At 43.4% G+C, this 17303-nt stretch overlaps 1 long non-coding RNA gene across 1 annotated transcript; it reads left to right on the forward strand.

Annotated features, from left to right (window-relative positions):
* Nucleotides 1–1296: 1296 nt before the first annotated feature.
* Nucleotides 1297–14738, forward strand: LOC106997806 (uncharacterized). Its single transcript, XR_001444060.3, has 3 exons — nucleotides 1297–1579; nucleotides 2477–2567; nucleotides 13912–14738. It is a non-coding gene; the product is annotated as an uncharacterized LOC106997806 (long non-coding RNA).
* Nucleotides 14739–17303: the final 2565 nt, after the last annotated feature.

Raw genomic sequence — 17303 nt, forward strand, 5'->3', positions numbered from 1 at the left:
AGAATGGAATAAAGAGTCTTACTTGGCAACTCCACAGGTTCAAGATTCCAGGCCTCAGTTTTCTCGTCTGTAAATTGAGGGGTTTGACCTAGATTTACAGCTTGCAAATTTTCCTTAGAAGTGGATTCCCCATTTATAACAAAATCCAACATAAAACCCCAACATGTAAAACAGATAGAGACAGACTTGCTTTAATGGCCCTGAGGGAGAAGGCTCTGAGTCCTATATACTCTCTTCTCCTACCTTTTAAAGGCCTTGAGGCATCTGTGCAGAACTCTGGGGTTTCACTGAACACAGTTTGAAACTCACTGTGCTAGGGATTGTTTTAAAGTACCTTCCATTCCTAAAATCAAAATCTCCTAACATTGTATATTTCTATGATGAGATTTAACCCGTTTTCTTTCCTCATTTATTTAATTATATTATAGGAGACAGTCACAAGCTAAAACAAAAATATCTTTCATTACTCCCTCCCTATTTGTAAAGCCAATCTCTCTGCTACAGCGGGGGCGGGGGAAGATTTTGATGGAACACATATGGCGTAATGAGAAAAACACCACAATGGGGATGAGAAGACATTAGTTCTAACCCTGGTCCTGCTTTTAACTGGTTCTATAACCAGTTAGTTTGATCAAGGAATCTTATTAACCTATCTAAATCCAGAAAATTAAGAGATTGGGTGACTTAGTAACCACAGTCATGCACATGAACATTGCGGGAGCCTGTGCCCTCGTGGGTTTCCTTAAATAACTCAATTCCTACTCAACCTACAGGCTGACTTACTTTATCACCCTTTCTTTAATATATATATCCTCACTCCAGAGGGAGTGAAGGGTGAGAAGACAAATTAGGTTGTAAGTGACACCACCAGGACATCAAAATAGGAATATCAACTCAGTCATTGTTGTGTTTGCACAGATGGTTCAAGCCCACAGCACGCCTTGACCCCAGCTCCCCAAGCAGGAGGCACATCTACTTTAAGACAGGGTTCATGCAGTATACACATTCATAAGGGCAAACTACGAAATCTTAAAAACCCCAGAATTTGGAGAATGTTTAAAGGAAACCGTCTGGGTTAAGGACCCAGGACCTGGGGTTGAACCAAACGGAGTGACCCCACAAAGGACAAACAGTATGATTCATTGCCTCCGAGTAAACACATCCTGGGAAAAGGCAACTTTAGGGGTGGATGCAAGAACAACAGCTCTGGTCATGGCTGTGACTTGGTTATAAGTTAACTTTATGGGTCACTGAGTGTCTGGAAACAGACTATAAAAAGAAGAAAGGATGGCCCAAGCAGCTTTGTGTTGGAAATGGCTGTGACCAGTTGCTTCTGGAAGGGAGATGTATTGACTGCAATAAAACTTGATAGGCTCAGCACTTGTCTGTTAAGGCTAGGATCGGAAGTCAACTTTGGACCTGAGTAATTGGTATAAATTTGTGTTTAAGGGCAGGACAGAAGGGATTTTACTCCAAGTGGTAAACAATATGGTGTCCAACTGCTGCATATGATCTGCCTTCTCTCTGACCTCTAATCCCACGAGACTATCTGCACCATCGGGGTAATCCTAGTATCCAAGTAAGTGGATACACTTTCACTTTCACCATACTGGTTTTTTTTTTCTTTTTTTTTTTCCTTAAACTTTGCTGCTCTTGGCAATAGCAGAACATTTAAGGTAAAAATAAATAAACACATCATAGATACTTGCTATTCTTAACTATGTCTGTTCTTGGGAAAACAAATGGTACACAATGTTAACTTCTAGCTAATCATCATCCCTAACTTTAGTGTCATTTGGTTAGCCGACAATTATTTATTAAGCACACACTTGCACATATCCAGTGTTACAGAGTCCAAAGTTGTAGGCAATAAATATAAAACAAGATGATGCCAGAAATGCTTCAAAAAATACACATCATGTTTTATACTTAATTATTTTTCAAGCGTGGTGGCGGGAAGTGGCGCAGGGGGGTGCATTGTAAGTTACACTCAGAGTATGATGTAGAAAAGCCTTGAGCTGAGTTTCAGAGGCCAAGAAGCTCATTTTAAATATCATTATCTATAGCTGTGTGGCAGCTGAACAGAACATCACATTTCTGAGGCTCAGTTTTTTCATGTGAAAAACAAAGGAGGTCGAACTAGGTCATAGTCCATATCACAAAGCTTAACAATGACAGTAGCCAATATTTTTTGAGACAAGCACTTTGCTTTATCAGTTACTCCTCATAAGAACCCTATGATATAGGCATTACTATTTCCCCCATTTTTCAGATAAGGAAACTGGGTTTTGAAACTTAACCAAGGTCACACAGTGAGTAAGTGGCAAATCTGACATTGAAGCTAGTCTTTCCCAGCTCCCAAGTTGCGCCCAACTGTTTCACAATACTGAACTGCCTCAGAGTTTATCTAGGAAGAAGATAAGATTTTTTTTTTTTTTTTTTTTACTTATTCAGATTTTCACCTTGACTCCCTTAGAGCTGCAGATAGAAGTCATCCCTCCATTGGCTACCACGATGTGATCTTCAGAGACTCTCTTAAACGTGGATGGATGCTGCAGGAAAACAAGGTAGAAACGGCTACTCGGGGAGAAAGGAGGTAGCTTCAGGAAACATTGTGCCCACTCCTATGAGGATTGAGTAGGAGACTAGACTTTTGCTTAGGGAGTGTGCCCCAGAATTCTACATCTACAAGGAAATGAGCACCCAGAAATGACAGGTAGGAGGGAAAAGGGGAAACCAATGATGCCTGGCGAAGGCCTTTCTGTCACTTCTTCTCACAGGCCCCTTAGACCAAGCCTGGCTTCTGAATTTCCCATAGCTGTTCAATCAACACAGGGCCAGGTATGTACCTGAGTATAGCTAGGAAATAGCAGCTGAACCCTGCTTAGGAAGCTGGGGTGTCCAGTGCATGACATGGCCCGATTTCATTTCTGGTCCCCCACACCTGAGGTCACTGCTGCTGCATGGATGCCTGCAGAGTGCTCACGAGCTCCAACAGACAAAACACTACGTAGGGCTTACGTGCTGAGTGATCAAAGACTCGGGGCCTCCGGAATGAAAGGATCCCATTAATGCAGATAGGATCTAAAGATAGTATCTGCATAGATACTCTGTAGTCCATAGTCCTAAAGGAATGTTTTGGCTTCCACAAAAAAATAGCACTTTATACTGAGAGGGACAATGGAGCCAAAGACAGATTACACAGAGTCCCTGCTCTTGGAAAAACTCACTATCTCTTGGGGTATACCAGGGCACCCCTTTGGGACTGCTTGGGTTAGTCTAGTTATCCCAAGATAAGAAAAAAAGTACACGAGAGATACGTATGAGTGTTTTATAAAAATACACAAGTTATTGACATGTACTTAAGGGATTAAATAGAAAATAATCAGTTGAGGAATGACAACTTCAAGAAATTTCACATTTTGTCTTGAAAATACTGGAGATGTTGGCTGGGCGTGGTGGCTCACGCCTCTAATCCCGGCACTTTGGGAGGCCGAGGCGGGTAGATCACCTGAGGTCAGGAGTTTGAGACCAGCCTGGCCAACATGGTGAAACCCCACCTCTATGAAAAACACAAAAATTAGCTGGGCATGATGGCACATGCCTGTAGTCCCAGCTGCTAGGAAGGCTGAGGTGGGAGGAATGCTTGAACCGGGGAGGCGGAGGTTGCCACTGCACTTCAGCCTGGGTGACACAGACTATATCTCAAAAAAAAGAAAGGAAAAGAAAATACTGGAGCTGTCAGGAACAATAAAAATAATCTTACCCGTTATCAAGAAAAAGGAAGTGATTATGCATATTCTCAAAAATAACAGTCAGAAGAGTTAATTCTCCATGTCTGCTCTATATTAGATCAATCTTGAATCTGTATTTCACATGTAAATTACACTTCCTCCAATACATTCAATTTTACAGATGTAGACGTACTCCTCTTCCAATCTATTTTTAATTGCTTGAAAACTGCCCCACATTTTGCTGACCACACATAGATACTATGAACCCCTTTGTCAGCTCCCTGAGGTTACCATCACCATTTGGGGACTCCCGCTTGAGGAATGAGTGACTGCTCCAGTGGAAAGAGGTCTTAGACCAATAATTGAGTCTAGCTCTGCCTCTAACTAGATGTGAACTTACAGACAAATTACATGGCCTCTCTAGTTCTGCATACAGTAAAGGAGCAAAATTAGATTTCTTTTAGCTCTAAAATTCTGTCCTTGCCTAACTCTGATGAGCAAAATCAAGGGTTCCTTCTGCATGAAAACACTGGGCCTACTGGGAGGAATGGTAAAAGGACTCTGGGGACTGGAGATGGAGCCAGAGACTCTGGAATGAAGCACACAAACTAATGCCAGGGACAAGGACTACCCCCCAGTTCCCAGGAAACTCCCTGGATGGATTTCAGACAGAAGGAGACATTCTGGTTTTATCCTGGAGCACACATTGGGGACTGAGACCGTTGGACACTTCGGGGTGAGACATTGGATAGACCTGTTTGTTGTCCTCTGAGTCAGCCAAGGATACTTTCATCCAGAGAGAGGACAGTTGTTTTTTTCTTATTTGTTCATTTTTTAATTCAGGAAGAGTGAGACTACCCTTTGAAGAGCTCAATAAAGAAAGACACAAATGGTGAAAAAATACCCATCTCCCATCCCAGTGGCAGTAGAAGCTACTTGCTGGATTCTTGCACTCCCATTGGCTGTGATAGAAGCAGAGAGTCAACATGTGCGCCAACAGCAATGTCTGATCCCTTGGAAGGTCTGTGTTGAGAAGTAAGGTAGTAGCAGCAACAGAAGCACTGCAACCAAAGAGATGGACCCAAGAAAATTTTCACAGTTTCAAAGGCAACATAGGAGTCCTCAAATCCCAGCTACAGCAAGAGAGGAGATTTGGAGGAGAGGAAAGAGGGGTGCCAGTGACTTGGTGCATGGATGATTCACGCCAATGCTTGTTCTCATTCCCCCTATAATTACTATTTGTGATTCACCTTCCCTGGGTTCCTGGGGCCTGGTAAAGAAGGGTTTTTTGCTAAAGCCAGCATATCCTCCAGCCACCCACTGGCAGGGCTTTGTCATCCACTGTTGCACTTCCAGCCTGATATTGACATCTCTTCCACCTTCTAGGACTTGCCTCTGATTTGAACATCCAAGGGAGAAAATTTTTTCTTCCAATTTGAACATGGGCGTCAAGGTGGCTAGAGCCAATTTTGTTCCCATCACCTGAAGAAAATACCAGGACTTGTAGCCTTTCTATGCCTATATGACAGATCCATGTACTCAGCAGCGGAAGTGTACCAGGAAATGAGGAATCACTTAAATTCACCCAAAAAAGCACTTTGTGCTATTTCTAGCAGGCTCTCTCTTCTTGCAGCTTGCTAGTTACTTTGGTATTACTTCGTGTGTTTGTAATGACAACATTTCACAAGGGGCGAGAATTTCCACTCTCCATTATTTATTTTATACACGTCACCCCCTTTCATTTTCAACGCAACCAGGCAACATAGCATTATCTTAGTTTTACAAAAGTGGAAACTAAGGCCCTGGGAGGTAAAGTGCCTTCCTTAAGCAGGAGAGCTGACAACTACAGCAAGTTCTCCTGATTCCAGGGCCTGTGGTCTCCTTCCACCCCACAGTAGGCAAGAAACCAAGTGACCAAGAAGAAGGCTCAGGAGCCGGGCCGCAGACAAAGGGATGGCAAGTGCAGGCAGTTTACCGCAGCGTCGGAGAGCGAGGAGTTGGTGTGTAATGACTTGCCATGTGGACAGACAGGCTAAAACAAGGACATTCTTTGTATCTGAGCATCCTTTATGTATGAAACATAAACGAGGCAGGTACAGAGCTGTTTCTTAGGAAATCCCATCCTGCCCCTGTGGGCTTTCTTTATCTTCTCATCTTATCCTCATAATGTTCGCTCCTTGGAGTCTTCCTGTCCACCAGCGCCTGCCTCATTTAATCCTGGAGCTAACGGGAGCCCAGAAGGATCCTGACAGTGCCAGGGGACAAGAAGGAAAAGAGAGAAGGGCAAAGCCACAGCACTCCAGAAGACCCAAGCCCTCTCCCTGTGTGAGGCTCCCACACAGCGCTCGGGCCCTGCTTCTCTTCTCACCACTCAGCCCCCAGTGGCTACATCTTCATGGGGAAAGATGAAGGAGCCTTGCTAAGTTACATGTTCTTCTCAAGTGTTGGCTTTCTGCATGCCATCCCTGTGAAACAGGAACTTTCTAGAATGTGTCTCATTATCACTAATGGTGAAGTGCTCAGAAAAACGTTCAGAAGGAGGGGGTGCTTTTTTACTGGAGCAGGAGGGCAGGGAACTAGCTGCAAGGCTGTTCACTCCAGGCAAGAGACAAAACCCTGGAAAGAAACCAGAAGCTGGGTGAGTGAGGAATCAGGAGGCTTGCATGAGCTGAAGAGAAGGAAGGACAGTGTGTGCGCATATGTGTGCACGTGCGTCTGTGTGTATGTGAATCTCTATGTGTGTCTGTGTATGTCTGCATGTATGTCTGTTTATGTGTGTCTTTCTGTGTATGAGTCTGTGTGTATGTGTCTGTGTGTTTCCCTCTGTGTATATGTGTGTGTGTATCTGTGTGTCTGTGTTTCTATGTGTCTGTCTATGTGTTTCTGCATGTCTGTGTGTCTGCATATCTGTATGTGTGTGTGTGTCTGTGCACAAAGACACATAAACTCTGGACGACAGGGACAGTGGAGCGGCAATGGTAAGGGCTAACGGGAGATGATCAAGGCTGAGAAATGCTCTGAGCTGAAGGTTGGCTTTCAAAAATTCACAAAATGCTTGAAAATTCGAACTGGAATGCTGCTCCTGCCACCTGACTGCATGCCTGACACCCCAGGCCCCACAGCTCGGAGCTCCTCTCAGCAAGGGGCCCCGCAGCACCCCACAGAGATTCCCACTCAGCTGCCTGTTCAGAGGACTCCTCTGGTCTCTGCCAGTTTCCTGTGAGATGATTGCACATCCTGAGACCCCACTGCTTCATCAGCGACATGGGAATAATACCAATACCCACTGCACAGGACTGGAGTGAAAAACGAATGTGTGAACACAGGAGAAAGCACAGTGCCAGACACATGGGAGGGGATCATATGTTTTGGTTTCTGAACACCGAGTGGGTGACAGCCATGTGGCAAGAGGAGGCAAGCGTGGAGTTGGGGGCCAGACAGACTCTGCATCAAGACCTGGTTCTCACCTTTCTCACTGTTTGGCCTTGCGCAAGCCCCTGAACCTCTCTGGACCTCAGTTCCAGCCTTCCTTCCACCACGGCTCCATTATGAACCCCACCTCCAGCTCCAGGACTAATCCACCTGCAAAACCCAGCCCTCTTGCCCAGGGAGATAGGGAGAAGCCGCCAGCCAGACGGGAGAACACAGGTCCAGAATTGAACTCATGACCTCAGCTCGTCTTGCCAATGTGAAGCATGTGACTTCAGTTTGCAGGTCAGAAGAGTGAAGCTGTCCATGCTGACTGGACATGAACAAGGAGGCTGCCATCCTGTGAACAGTCCCCTACGTGGCTGGTAGCCATTTTGTGATAATGTTGGAAGCCAGGCTTGGGGTGATGTTGACTCTGAGGAGGCTAGAGAGGCAGGTGGAGCCAAACCAGGGGATATTGTGGAGCCACTGGATCCAGTCCCTCCTGAAACCAGCCCATCTCTGGCCCTTTCAGTTACCGCAGACAATTAAAGCCCTGTTGTGCATAAGTTAGTCTGAGCAGGTTTTCTGTTGGTTGCAAGAAAGGTGCTCCTTACCACCTCACACCTTACACTTTGACACATTGCCAATCTGAGCCAGAGTTTTTGGTGATCGTGTCTGTTTCAAGAAGACTATCCTCAGCTCGACTCAGACCCATCTAAATCATCTCAGAGAAAATTCAAAGCCCCAAGTCCTTCAAGGTACTCAAGTCTCCCTCTGCTGATTTCTTTGCTGCCCAGGTGCACAAAGTGTGTCCCCGAGACTAAAGATAGATGTGGATCTGCTATGGTCTGGATGTTTATGTTCTCCCAAAATTCATGGATTGAAATCCTAACCCCCAAGGTGATGGTATTAGGAGGAAGGGTCTATGGAATTAGGTCATAATGGCAAGACCTTCGTAAATGAGATTAGTGCCCTTAGAAAAGAGGCCTGAGAGACGCTCCTCATCCCTTCCACCATGTGAGCACATGGCAAGAAAGTGCCATGTATGAACCATAAAATAGGCCTTCTCCAGATGCTGAATCTGCTAGTACCTTAATCTTTGACTTCTCAGCCTCCAGAACGGTAAGAAATACATTTCTGTTGTTTATAAGCTACTGTATTAGGCCATTCTTGCATTGCTATAGAGAAATCCCTGAGACTAGGTAATCTATAAAGAAAAGAGGTTTAATTGGCTCATGGTTCTGCAGGCTATACAGGAAGTATGGTGCTGGCATCTGCCCAGCTTCTGGGGAGGCCTCAGGAAGCTTTCAATCATGGCAGAAGGCAAAGAGGGAGCCAACATATCACGTGGCCAAAGGAGGAGCAAGAGAGAGAAGGAGAGAGGAACACACTTTTAAATGACCAGATCTTGCAAGAACTCATTCACTATGGTGAGGACAGCACCAAGCCATGAAGGATTTGCCCCTATGACCAATCACCTCCCGCCAGGCCCCACCTCCAACATCAGGGATTGCATTTCAACATGAGTTTTAGTGGGGACATATATTCAAACTATATCCACTACCAAGTCTATGGTATTTTGTTACTGCAGCCTGATTGGACTAAAACAGGATCAGAGTCAATTTTCCACTCAGAACCCTCCATAGAACAACAGACATCACTGTGAATAATGTGCTCTTTGTCTCCTCTACCACTGTATTCGTTAGCTATTGCTGCATAACAAATTACCCCCCAACATTACCAACTTAAAAGAGATGGTAATGTATTAAAGTATTACCTGAGGGATCTAGGAGCAGCTCCTCTAGGTTGTTTTGGCTCAGGGGCTCTCATGGGGCTGTAATCACCTCAAGACTCACCTAGCACCAATGGAGTTCCTTGCAAGATCACTCATGTAGTTTCTGACAGAATTCAGCTCCTTATTGGCTGTCGTCCAGAGTCTTCAGATCCTTGCTACATGAGCTTCTCCACAGCTGCTCACAGAGAGAGAGAGATCCCAAGAAGAAGCCATGCTCTTTTATAACCTAATTTTGAAAGTGCCACACTGCCATTCCTGTCATATTCTAATTGGCCACATAAACCAGCCCCAGTACAACATGGAAGAGAGTTATGTTGTGTGAATACTGGGTGTGAATACCAGGAAACAGGGCCATCTTGAAGGCTGGCGGCTACAACCTCCATGGGGCCTTCCTGGCCCTCACTCTCCTAGTCCAGCCATGTCACTGAGTTTTCCTTCTCTCTCCTCTTCACCCAGCTCTTCCCTCAAAGCAGTGAATTCTCTTTCTTAATCCTTGTCATCTGTCCATGTCTACGGAGTCTCACCTGCCCCAAGCAGACGTTCCCAAAGGCAGTTCTCTCTCCAAAAAAATTATTAGTAACTCTTTTAAGAAATGGAATGTTTGTATCCTGTTCTACTATCTATATATGTATTTATGTATCTATTTATTCTTTCTTGATAATAAAAGAAAAAACTTTAAATAACTGTAAAGCACTGTCCATTCCTTAAATCCTTCTCCCAACTTTCCCCATGCTCTACCCAAGATCACGGTGCTCTTTTTCTGTGAGAATTATTTATCCTTAGAAGTTCATCCTTGTCACTGTAATTTCCCATGCGTCATTCTGTCCAAGCCATGTGGAAAGACAGCATAGCTCTTAAATAGGCTGGGTCTGGGGAGCAACACCAGAGAGTAGCTCCCCTTCTGTGCCAGGAGATGGAAACATCATGAGCTTCAGTCAAACATAAATGGAAGTGGCCGGGCAGAGACAAGTGGTTTTTCTCAGATGCTGCTTTAGAGGAATAAAGTCCTGAGATAGAGGGGAAAAGTAATACAGCAGATCATTGATCCAGGATATTTAAGACCTAATTTTCATGTTTGCATGTATTTAACCAATATCACTGAACATCCATTAGGTAGCAGGCACTATTCCATAGCCCAGGCATACAATAGGGAATAAAGACACCCAAAATCCCTACCCTCATGGAGCTTATGTTTTAGTAGGTAGAGCCCAGCAATAAACACATAAATATATATTAGGCCAAGAAGAAAAATAAGGCAACCCAAGTAGAATGTCAAGATGATGCACTATATTAGATCAAGTAGTCAGAGAAGGCCTGATAGCCTATTTTGCTTAACTTTATTTTCAGAATTTAGATCTGTTGACTCCAAAGAGTATAATCATTGAACAAAAGGTCTTTTACCAGGTAAAGAATGGCACATAATATGTGACATAAAGGAGTTAAAAAGAGTATGCCTTAGAAAACTCTTTATATAATATACATATTATATAATATATCATTGGAATCCACCAAAAAAAGTATTAAAAATCATTCTGTAGGGCAGGCTCAGTGGCTCACACCTGTAATTCCAGCACTTTGGGAGGCCGAGGCGGGTGGATCATGAGGTCAGGAGATCGAGACCATCCTGACTAACACAGTGAAACCCCATCTCTACTAAAAATACAAAAAATTAGCCAGACGTGGTGGTGGGCATCTGTAATCCCAGCTACTCGGGAGGCTGAGGCAGGAGAATGGCGTGAACCCAGGAGGTGGAGTTTGCAGTGAGCTGAGATCCTACCACTGCACTCCAGCCTGGACGACACAGCGAGACTCTGTCTCAAAAAAAAAAAAAAAAGAAAAAGAAAAAAAAATCATCCTGTATCCCCTGAATACATCTGGATCTACCTTAAAACAAAAATAATATATTACAAATGAAATGCAAAACATTTAGTGATGGAAACAAATGAATACATGTCACTTAACAATTCTTTTCTGGAAAATTGGGATATTCAGTGCACATCCACTTCCTTAAAGATGACCCAAACAAAAAAAATCATGTTATAATGAAAAATCTATGAAATTGCTCTTCACTGAGAAATCCTTCTTGATTGCACAGGGAGAAATGGCAAATTCACTTATCCTCAGAAGTTGTTAGCGCATTCAGATAGAAAGGGAAGAGGGCACGATGGCTCTTTCACGAAGATCCATCTGTATCATTTTTGGCCCTTGCTATGCTTTTCTTTCCAAATTTCCTATTCAGCTTTTTTTTTATCTGATAAGTCTATTGCACAGTAGTCAATGACCAATGTCCTATGAATTTGCAAGCCTTTCACAAGAACAAACAGCCTCTAATGGAGTCATGTGTGACCACGACCACTCTACCTGATCACATTGAATTGCCATCAGCCTGCTCACCTGTTGGGACTGTCACCAGGCACCATGTGCCTTAGCAAACTGTTCTTGGAATTGGCATTTAAGAAAACAAATGGATGAGAGCTTTACATTTCTATTATTTGGAATATTCCTACGTTTGGGCATCTACATTAGGAATTGGCTATAATATCATAGTGTTTTATGATTTACAGAGCTGTCTCCTCTGCTTTCACTCATTTAATCTTACAACAGCCTGGTGAAAAACTGGGAGTTGGAATTGCCAGTCAGTGGCCAAAACCATTTCCTTTTATGCCTGCAGACATCCCTAGATGGCATTTCCCAGCATCCCTTGCACATGGTGGTGGCCATGGGACTGAGTCACTTTCTGGTCTACAGAAACATCCTACAGGAGTTTTCCACACTTCTTCACCTTCCACAGCAAACCCGTGGAGGTGGAGGAGCCACAGATGAAAGGGGCTTCAGTCTCTAAATTACCACAGAGACTGGAGCTACCTACCTGCCAGTTAGGAAGACCCATTCTGAGAAAAGGAAAAAAAGAAAATGTCTATTGCATCACACTGCAGATATGTGGGAGTTTTCTCTTGTAAAAGTTAATGTTACTTAAGAATGCTTATTTCTCCAGTGTTTCCTTATTAACACAACAGTTTCATATACTTTATCTCATGTTGGGAAGCTGGGAATTAGTATTTTCATTACACACCCCCTTCCTTTCAAATTGGACATACTAAGGCTCAAAGATGCTGAATAATGTACCCAAAGTCACACAGCTGGGAAGAGGTGGAATTTGATGTTTTATTTAGGTCTAGTCAGACCCAACCCTGTCGCCTTTCCACGAGATCATGATAATTTCACAAAAGTTTAGTGATTACACTGGTCTTAATGTTCTAGGTGATTTTGTAGGTATTGTGCAGAGGGAAATAATTAACCAGTATGCATTTGCTATTGGTATTCTTCTGGTTCCAAATTTAGGACTTAAATCATGTTCACTCACTTGCTCACCGCCTACAGGGCTCCATAAATAGTTTTATGCCATTGTTCTTTGGTAAGATACCATCTATCTACTGGACTTTACTGTTCTAAAATCTGATACAAACACTTTAACCCTTTACTTCTCCCTCACGTTCACAGCAAAGGCTTGCATTCTTTAAAAAAATCATTGGATAAATATTCACTGTCCTCTAGGTGCAAGGCACTATTTGTGATGCTGTGAGAGATATACAAATAAATAAAACACACAGTATAGTGGTTAAGAAAGTAGACTCGGTTCAACCTTGGAAAGCTGAAAGAAAAATTTGGGGCGGGGGGGAAGACAGCATACTCTGGAATAAGTGTCTGAATTTGAATACAGGTTCCATTTCTTACTAGCTTTGTGACTTTGGACAAATTATCAATACTTAACTTCTCTGTTCCTATGTTTCTTGCCCTGTGGAATGGGGATAGTATTGTTAGCAGTGGCTGCAAATCTATACGAGTCTGCAGCATCTCAATTCTTGCCTCCTCAGAAGAAAGTCTTCAACTGAGGGCCCGAAGGAGAGACTGAGGTAAGTTTTAGAGCAGGAGTGAAAGTTTGTTAAAAAGTTTACAAGAGGAACAAAAGGAAATAAAGTACACTTGGAAGAGGCCCAAGTGGGCAATGAGAGATCAGGTGCATGGTTTGACCTTTGGACTTGCAGTTTTCCATGTTGGCATGCTTCGGGGGTCTTGTGTCCTTCTCTCCTGATTCTTCCCCTGGGGTGGGAAGAATCACAGTGGCCTCTCAGCACTTGGGAGGGGAGCCTGTGCAGTGTGTTTACTGGAGTTGCACGCATGTTTACTTGAAGCACTCTTCTTTTACTAGTCGAACGTACCTAGCAGGTCATATACCAGTTAAGCTCCGCCATTTTGCCTCTTAATGCGCATGCTTGAGCCCACTCGCCCAACTCCTGACGTGTTATCAGGAAGCTGCTGATCCCCGGTTTCAGGTGTTTGTGTTTATTGGGAGACTGCCTTTTCCCTGGTGCTGGCTGCAAACAACTATTATTTTAGAGAGACAGTTAACAACCGCCTGACCATCACCTGGTGGTTGCCTGACATTTTTGGTGAGGGTGGTGGGGAAGCCCTCTCCTGCCCTGCTCATGCCTGACTGGCTACCTCCTGTAACAGTATTAGTGCCTACTCATGATGGTATTTTGAAGATTAAATGAAACAACACATATAAAGCACTTAAAGGGCACTTGGCACCAAGCAAATGCACAAGAACTGTTAACTTACTAGGTAAATGAAAGAGATATGCCTAAGCGTTGGCTATGAACAGTTATTGTATCAGTGCCATCCACAAACGCAAATAGTTATGAGCTTCCATTGTCCTCTTACTACCTAAAATGACCAAGATCTTGGTGCAAATTTTTCTTAAACCATAAAAACCTCTTTCCTTCATATATTAGCGAATAGTGCATTTTTAAAATTCTCCCATCTTTTCTGTAATCAGGCACTCAGGAAGGAAACACACACACTCTTTTTTTTCTATGCCAGGCACTACACTAAGCACTTTACATCTGGGTTTTTGGTTTTGTTTTGTTGTGTTTAATCCTCTCAACAATCTCAATTTCTCATTTGCAGATGAAGACCCCTAGACTTCAGAGAAGATGATATCTAAGTGTCACAGCTGGGATTCAAAACCGGATCTGTCCACCTCCGAAGACTGAGCTCATAACCCTCAACACTAATCCCCTCTCTGACCCAGCGCTGTGATTCTAGGCTAGTCTGATTAAAGCCCCAGAATTTCACAACCTTTTAAGAATACAGTCAAAAAAGGAGAGATCATTGTTTCAACTTGCCTCTGAATGGTAGGAAATAACGGGCCCTGATATTAACAAGGCAGTTTCCCTCCTAAGTGCGAAGGACCCTTGAAAAGGGTATCTTAATCATGGGTGTCATATTTTATGATTGTGTCTGTTTGTATTTAGTACACTTGTTATCCTTGATGTTTTCGCCCCGAGGACATCAACTGAACAAAATTGCATACATCTTTGTGGATTACCCTTTCTGCATCCATAAGTTATCTGCCCTTTTAAAATAATTTGCACTAAAACACCGAGTGTTTTTTCTAATGGGAATAGACAGCTAGTGTTTTTTAATGCAAATGACTTCTCCCCACATTCTCCCCAGCCCAAAGCTACATCTGCAGCAGCAGTGGAGGGGCTCCGTGCTTCCAGAAGCAATTTAGGCACAGCAGTTGGGAGCAGCAGTGTGACTTAAAGCCCCCTGCTCCATATTAGGGAAAGCTACACGAGAATTCACAAAGAGATTCCATAAGATGAGCAGAGATGTGTTCAGGGCATTTATTATCATACTCGCTGCTCTTGTTTTTAAGAAACCAGCTTCTCTTCAGGTGGTTTTGTTTGTATGCAAAGATTAAACTGTTAAATAAAATCACAAGCACCATCTATTGTATCACAGACTTTCATTTTCTCCCGGAGGTGAAACATTTTGATTTTTTAAAACTATGACAGTATTTCTGAACTCTATCTACAGTGAAAATCAAAAAGCCCAATTTTAACTTACACCTTATTCCAGCACTTAAACATATGAAGTTATGAGTTTCTAAGTATGTACCTTTATTTAGCTACTTCTACCAGAATAAACCAAATCTCAGTTCAAGATAGTAATAGATCTGAATATTTAAATAGAGAAAGAGAAATAAGCCCTGCACTGAGAAGGAAAGCTTGAGTATTGCTGCCTCTTGGCTAAAAATAAATCTATTTCTATAGCTCCTGTTTTTATACAACTATAATCCTTTTTTATATGTACAACTGACTTTGGAAGAAAAAATTTTATATAGAAAAAAACTATTTTAAGACTAATGAGATGTTTGAGAAATTAGACTCCGCAGGCAAAAGGCAGCCCACAGAAAGAATTATGCAGGACCTCAATTGTTGTTAGGGTCATAATTAATAATTACAGTTAGTTCTTAAGCAATAATTGCTACAGTGCCACTTCCAGCAACTTTCTGGCCAAAGCACCCCACCCAGCATAGTGGCTCCCCGCCTGCTAGCTGTTGGACAGCACAGCTCCTCTATGGTGGGAATGGAGACAATTTACCCTGGGAACCCTGACTGGGGGGATGTTAAATCATTTGCAGACCATTAAATGATCTGCACCCTGGGGGAGCAGGGAGTCCTGGAGCAACTTTCTCATGCATTCCACACCCCAGCCTCCCAGGCATTCCACTGTCCTCAGTCCACCCTGGGACTCCAGTCTCTCCTGTACACTAAAACCTGTCCTTAGGAGACAGGGACCTACCACCTCAGGAGCTGCTCTTTCAACTATCCCCCTCCACTCATTCTAGGCACCCACTAGGAATTTTCCTGGGTTTCTTGATTCTACACCCTGTCCTTAGATATCTCATTTAGTGCATTTCAAGGCATGCTTTGCAGAGTGCTCATGTCATGATCAAATCATGGCCTAGACCCACTGCATTGGAGCCTCAAGAGGTCCTAGGGAAAGGCACTTCATAGTCACCTTCCTGCCTCCGCCTGACTCTAATGCACACTGAAGATTGAGATGCACTCTACTCATCAAATGACTCATTTACCTTTCTATCACAGACTTCTCCCTTCTTGCTTTTTCTTCTCAGGCATCACTTTTACGATAGCTCATTACCATTCCCAAAAAGAACTCTAATAGCCTTTGGTCCTCCCCTAAAAGCCTTCCTTTCTGCTCAGTGCCACTCCCTAAACTCTTTCCCATGGGCAGACTCAAGGGCATTTTAAATTCCACGCTTTCCTTCTCCCCAACTTTAAAAGCAAATGCTTGTATCATTTAAATAATCATTCTTTCATCTCACTGAAATCTCTTCTAGACTCTTAGGCACACTGACAATCGGAGTACAAACCCAGGCTTTCTCCTCTGCTTTCAGGAGGCGGGGACCCTGGGATTAGTCCAGGTGACTTCCTATTAGGAAGATGGTGCCTGATACCTCCTCCCAAGCACACCACCACCATACCAAGCTTCAGAGCAGTGGGCCTCAGTATGTCTCTTCCGGCCATTCCAGGGTGTTTCCCCATAAGGAGGACTGGTGGATTTGTGTTATGAACAGCATATGAGAATGCCAAACGTGACTGTGCCAATCTGGTATTAACCCCCACCAGTGTTGCTTTCTACAGTTACACATGGATTACTGGCAGCCTTCGATCTGTTCCTGGCAGCAAGAGTTATGCTCTTCTGGACTCCTGGAGATAGCCAGTGTGGGATGGACAGATGCTTTCTCTCTGTTGAGTTCCCAGGCAGGGCGCTATCTATGGGTCATGGAGTAGGAAGGGTGATGTTGGCTGGTTGGCTCTTCTCAAACCCCTCCAAAGCCCCTTGGGTAAAAGGAGTATTAAAAGTTCAAAGGACAAACATTAACTTATTAAAAAAAACTTTCAGGCTGCTCATGAGTTATGAATATTAAAATTAGGATTGTTCCGATTTTCCTCTTTGTTCCCAGGGCAATGGCTCCCCCGACTGTAAAACAGAGGCAGAGGAAGAGCAGCCTGCATTTAGGCATATAAGGGAGCTCTCGGTGCATTCCAGCTTGTTTCTGGAATTGCGATATCTACCACACCAGAGAGATATTTTTTTTCCTTTGCAGAATAAAATCCTTATTATTTTTCATACCAATCCCATGAGATAAGAAAAAGAAGAAGAAGAAGAAAGAAGAAGAAAACGAGGAGGAGAAGGGATGAAAAGGTTTAGGGTCTGCAATTTGACCCCACATTCTATTTGGGACGAGATGAATTATGGAGGAGATATTTTAAGGTGCTGTTTCTCACCCAAATAGCCAATGAATATCCTTCTTTCTTGCTCCCACTGCTTAAGCAAAAACCAGCTGTGCTCAGCATCTGGAAGAGTGGTTCTGACCTTGTTTTATCTTAGTTGATTCCCACTGGCTTTTATGTTTTCCATAAATGATTGAAGAAAAGTTCTCAGTTGGAAATAGCAATAAAAACTTCCATAAATTCTTGGTGAGC

The sequence above is a fragment of the Macaca mulatta genome, chromosome 4 (assembly GCF_049350105.2).
Source record: "Macaca mulatta isolate MMU2019108-1 chromosome 4, T2T-MMU8v2.0, whole genome shotgun sequence".
Taxonomy (NCBI): domain Eukaryota; kingdom Metazoa; phylum Chordata; class Mammalia; order Primates; family Cercopithecidae; genus Macaca; species Macaca mulatta.